Genomic DNA, 5,848 nt, shown 5'->3' on the forward strand with positions numbered 1-5,848 from the left:
GAAAAACAGTAGCGGCAGTCACAGGGAAAACGGCTGCCCCTCCCACTCGCTCAGGTCACCATAGCGACGCCCCCCCCCCTCTGCATCACACCACAGAGGCAAGCTAAATCTGAATCCAGCCGGATCAGTGAGACCCAGCACAGCAGCAGTGCCGTGATCCGCAGTGCTGAGGACACTGCGAGCTGGGGAAGGGGGCGGGAACGTGGAAGAGGAGTGAGAAACATACAAAAAGACTTTGTCGGATTTTAATGCGGCGCCACACGCAGCCCAGCGTGGCCTCCAGCCTACGGTTCCTGTCCTCTGCGGGGGAGGCTCTGAAAAGGCTGCTAATCGATGGGTGGGATGAGAAAAATCCCAGGCGGGTTAGGTGTGATGGAGCAGAGCCTGCGTGAAAGGAGTCCCACTACTGAGGACAGGGATGGGGTGTGGAGAAGGAGATGTGTGTCAGCAATGAGGAGCATGGAGGGAGTGGGGAGAGAAGGGGGGAGATTTACAAAGGGAGGGGGTGGGAGGGGAGGTGTTTGATAAAGGGAGAGGTGTGTAAAGGGAGGTGGGTTACAAATGGAGAGGTAGAGAGAGAAGAGGTGCATGAAGGGCGTTTGAAGAAAGGCATATAAAGGGCATAAAACGAGTTTGTAAAAAAATACATGTACAGCCCGGCTACTCCATGCATTCCAGTCGAAAGGTGCAAACAGAAAATGTTACTGCAAAATAATACTTGCCAGGGCAATTTCAAAGGAGCTGCAAACAGCCATTCAAATGCTAATCAAATCCCGTCCTCCACCAGCACTTACAGATCACAGCCCGCACGTTTCCAGGCAACGGGATTCTTTGAGTTCTACATCGTGACGGAGGAGTGTTGAACGGCAGGCATACAGACTGGGTTCTGTGTTTGTCATCAGCAATGTGTCTAAGTGTTATGACAACCCCGGAGAAAAGGCACACGAATACAGGGAACCTGCAAACCCCGCACACAGAGGCACACAGAGGCACACGGAGGCGTCTGCCGTGTTACGTGTTGAGAAAAATCTAGTTGATCTCCTTAAAATTTTGCCTCTCCAGCTCAAAACAACCAGCAAATCCTTTGAGTTCGGCCCTATGTAGCCCCTTGGCTAAGCTGTCAGACTCATTACTGGATGCTGCAAATGCTGATCTACTGTGCTGGTCACTAAGCTTCAGTCTGCGGAGTTTCACATTTTTAACAGTAAACATAATACATAAAGAGATTAAAAAAAACACACATTTCCCCTGATTCCAACAAATATCTGAAATTGTTGGGGCTGCACAAAAATTTACAATTGTAAATTGTTACAATTTACAATTTCATTTACAGTGAAAATTGAGGAAATGGAGGCTCTGGAACCAAGGGATTTATTTTCCAAACATAGTCCAAGAAATCATAGTCCAACCACAAGCGATATTTCATAAGGCAGATACTGAGAAAATAAAATCCCAATCATAAATGAATATGTTTAATACCTTTAGTCAGAAACATGTTTAAACTAGTTCACAAAATACAGAGAAAAATTCCAAAATTTCATCACCAAATGCCCTAGACTGCCTACCAGCGAGTGACTACTCATGCGTGGGACAGGATGATCTGGATCTGAAGGCTGGGTTTATTCTTTAACGAGCAAAGGGTCCAGCATGTCATGAGTGGAAACCCAGCCCTCAGTCCACAAAGAATTGTAGTCGAACTCCAAGGTGTCTATAGCTCAATGTGAGCGGTGGATTCAAGACGCTGTAGTGCACAAGGAGATGTGGGAAGTAGGAGAGATCTGATATCTGAGGGATTATTTTAAGCAATAGATGACTGGATAGATGTGTCTGACATCGTGATAAGAACAAATATGCTGGGTACCAAGCTTTTTGGAAGGCAAATGGAGTCTGATGAGTTTAGTGGAAAGTCTATCTGGGATGAGGTAGGGCAGTGGGGCAATGGTTGTAGTCCCAAATCCTTTCTCTGCCTTTACAATCGTCCGAAGTTGGACAGCGGCCTTCCGCCACTCAATCCGAACCACAAGTCCACAGTTGGGATGTTCATGGTGGGCGAGTAGCCCTTGGGGGAGTGAATTTTTCTGTGAAATCAGTCCAACAATATTTTCCTTAATATTGTTAAAAAAAAAGCATCCATTTTCTTGATTCAACCTCTCAGTCTATGCATTGGTATGGAGAACACAGTGTGTACAGAACACTCACCATACATAAGATGCAAGCTGAGGTCTTCTGTCTAATCAAAGCAATCCCAAACAACCTAACACTTGGACAAACAGATATGCTGAAAGCTGCATAGCATTAGATAGGCCCTAGAGAGGTATCAGGCAGCACATTTTGGAGAATCAATGCACAGTAAATGGGATAGTGGTGTATCCATTTTTTTTTTTTGGGGGGGGGGGTTGGTAGCAAATTCCAATGACATTTCATCATGGTCTCTGAGGAATCTGGAGTTTGAGTAAAGATAATGAGATTTAAGACTTGGCAAAGATGGGACAGGAGTGACAGGAAGTCATTGACGCTGTCAGAATGGGATGGTCACCAGAATTTGCGGGTTAACGGTTTTGTTTTGTGACTTATGTCAGGATGTCCAGTACTCAGAGTAGAGCGTGTGTAGAGTACAGGAGCTGGGAATGAATGCTGGCTAGAATGTGGTGTCTTGGCGGGAGTAAAAAGCATCTGTGACCTCCTATCTCGTGGGTGCCACCACACAGACAGAAGGGGTTAGTGTATGGTGGGGGATTATGGTACCAAACAGCAGGGCTGGCAATCGGTTCAGTTGTCCCCGTGCCCTGGGTCGAGGGTCCAAAAGGGCACTCTAACCTTTAAGTAATCCGCTGGAATAATTTGGGACTACCATTTTAGCTATCCTATATTTTGATGAAGTAGCACATGCTGCGTTAGTGACAGCCTTTTTGCAGTACGCAAATGGATCATGCGTTGTGTGTGCATTATAGCCAGTCAGCGACCTGTGCTTGGAGATCATTGTGTCCCACGGCACCGGCAAGACAGACAGTGGGCCTATCAAAAAGTAAACAGCAAAAAGTTTACCTGCTTGATTTTTCAGATATATCCCAAGTTCACTCCGCATATGAATATCAGATATTTTATTTGCAACTACGCAGTCTCACCCAGTAACACATCGCAGAAAAGAGATCGACAATTTATGAAACTTGCACATCTTGGTTTTAGTGTAGAGGTCTCTGATGGACTTAGATTACTTAACTCTTGAGAGTCAAGAGGGGGAGTAAATGAGTCATTAATATATACAATAAATACAATAAGACATTCGTTCACCATGACTCTGTAGATCTCGTCAATAAAATATTGGAACATTGTGGGGGCGTTTGCAAGTCCATATGGCATAATCTGACATTCGTAGTTCCCCCTGGATGTGATGAAAACTGCCTTCCATTCATCCCCCTCACAAATTCTGATGAGGTTACAAACTCTTCAAATCTTTAACTTTTTAAAGATGGCTGCGGTGTTGATGCCTTTCAGCGTTGGATGGATCAGGAGAAGGAAGCGGCAGACCTAATGGTGATGTCACTTAGAGCTTGGTAGTTGATACAAGGCTGCCATCCTTCTTTTTCACGAAGATGAAACTTGAAGCAGCTTGAGAAATAGATGGTAACAATAATTACCAAGTTATGGGCTTCTTCAGTATACTGGTCCATAGCCTCTGATTCGGGGAGGAGCGATGGAAAGACCCAGCCACACGGAGGAAAGGTTCCGTGAAGCACTGAATGGCACATTACCATGGATAATGTGGTAGAAGAGTGACTGCCGCTATTTCATTGAAGACACCTTGGAACTGTAGGTATTGTACAGAAATAAGGTTTGAATGGTCAGTATTGGGGAACCCAAAGGAGGTGGCTTGACAGGGAAATGTCAGACACGAGGCCCCCCAAGCCATTCGTTCACCTCACTTCCAGGAGATCATCAGATCATGAAGGCAGAGGCAAGGATGCCCTGGAGGTAGAGATGGCTGAGAGGTGACGTAGTTCTCCGACTTGCATGCGAAGCAGATTGGTCTGTTGGTTTTCTGTAACCAGAAGTTGTCTCTCCGGTGCATCGATGAGCAGGATTAGTTAGATTTCTCGGCAGGGGACACCAAATTCTTTGGTCAGCTTAACGTCAAGAAAAGTATCTGCAGCTTCGAAATCAACTAGATGGCGTCTGTCTCCACCACAATACAGGTAGACGCTTGGTTTATTGGATTTGTTGCATTCTTACTGTATTAAGGGTGCTTTCCAACTGAACGGGTCGAGAATGAATTATTTCGGAACTAAATTCTGTCAGTTTTGCAAGGATGGGTCACAGGTGTGCATATAATTCAGGCAAGCCGGACCATGGCCGGGCCGGACCAGGAAAAATGGAAGCTTATCTGGCTGTAGCTGCTGCCCACATCATACCCCTAAAAAGGTCAAACTTTTAGGACTATAGTGCCAAAATTTTCATATGTATGAGAAACAAACTCAAAAAGGCCCATATCAGCTGTTGGGAATTCTTGCATTTAGTGTATTGTGCTGGGCGCATTGCTTATATTACGGCTGCTTAAATGGGACCAGGAGCCAATACAGCAGGCGCCCTATAGATTGGACATTTGACTCCTACATATTTTTTTTTAAATAGGTCAACTTTATCCACTGCTAGCATTGACATAAGAACCAATCCATCTATTCATCCAGCCATCCATCCAACTGAGTGATTATCCAAAATGCACCAAAACACATGAAAAATACAAAATATTTCAGGATATGTACCTTTTTTTCTCATGATCCTCTATGCCCTCTAGTGGTGCAACAAGGATCTGCAGCACAAAGAGAAATCAGATATATGTAGGATTCAGGAATCAGGGACGCCTGCAAACTAGGAATTATCCCACTTAAATCCATCTGATGTGTACGCCAAAATTCTGCTATCCCCCCCAAGGAAATACACAAACAGTCCCACTTACTGTTCATATGCTAACTGAAGCTATGTTACTCATATGCTAACAGAAGCTATGTTACTCATATGCTAACAGAAGCTATGTTACTCATATGCTAACTGAAGCTATGTTACTCATATGCTAACTGAAGCTATGTTACTCATATGCTAACAGAAGCTATGTTACTCATATGCTAACTGAAGCTATGTTACTCATATGCTAACAGAAGCTATGTTACTCATATGCTAACTGAAGCTATGTTACTCATATGCTAACTGAAGAGATGCTAACCGGTCTTTGCTGTTTCTTCCCTCTCAGACAGGACAGATTTCTTTCAGTTGTCAGGATCAAAGACCTTTGCATACAGTGTATTTTCCACAGGAAAATTAAACACCCTTTACGAGTAGACAGATCATGAATCCATGCTAATCTGACAGGGTCTGATGAAATGTGCACCGAATCACTGAGGCTGGTTTGGCAAGAAGTATTTCTTGGAAAAATAAACACACTTTAACAGTTTATAGGTATGTTCAATTATCCACATTTACAACTGGGATATTCGCCATAGCAGGCAAGACAGTGACAACAGAATTGATAAATAAGCTTTCAATTCCAGTCAAAGCAGCTTTTGTTAATGAACTAATATTTAATATTTTGGGATGAACTGAAGCCTGGTTTAGCTCTGATTAGTATTCCGTTTTATCTGAAACCTCTTAAGTGGCAGTGTTGCTGTACTATACTATTTTGCCCTAGGGTTAGGCTACTTCAGGAGGTGGAGAAGTCCTCGCCAGTGTCCAGACTCTTTAAACAATAAATGCTCCCCTGTCTCTCAGTCCTTTCTACTTGCTAATGTTTACTAAGAGGGACCCACTCCTCTGGATTAAAAAACAAAATTAAAACTGCGGACTCATTTGATTATTT

The 5,848-nt window shown here is 43.9% G+C and overlaps 1 long non-coding RNA gene across 1 annotated transcript; it reads right to left on the bottom strand.

The window, feature by feature from the left end:
- Positions 1-3,086: 3,086 nt before the first annotated feature.
- LOC125705067 (uncharacterized) lies at positions 3,087-4,074 on the bottom strand. The gene is made up of 2 exons (XR_007381342.1): positions 3,919-4,074; positions 3,087-3,808 (listed from the first exon to the last, which is right to left on the bottom strand). It is a non-coding gene; the product is annotated as an uncharacterized LOC125705067 (long non-coding RNA).
- Between the last annotated feature and the right edge of the window lie 1,774 nt (positions 4,075-5,848).

The sequence above is a fragment of the Brienomyrus brachyistius genome, chromosome 12, assembly GCF_023856365.1.
Source record: "Brienomyrus brachyistius isolate T26 chromosome 12, BBRACH_0.4, whole genome shotgun sequence".
Lineage (NCBI taxonomy): Eukaryota > Metazoa > Chordata > Actinopteri > Osteoglossiformes > Mormyridae > Brienomyrus > Brienomyrus brachyistius.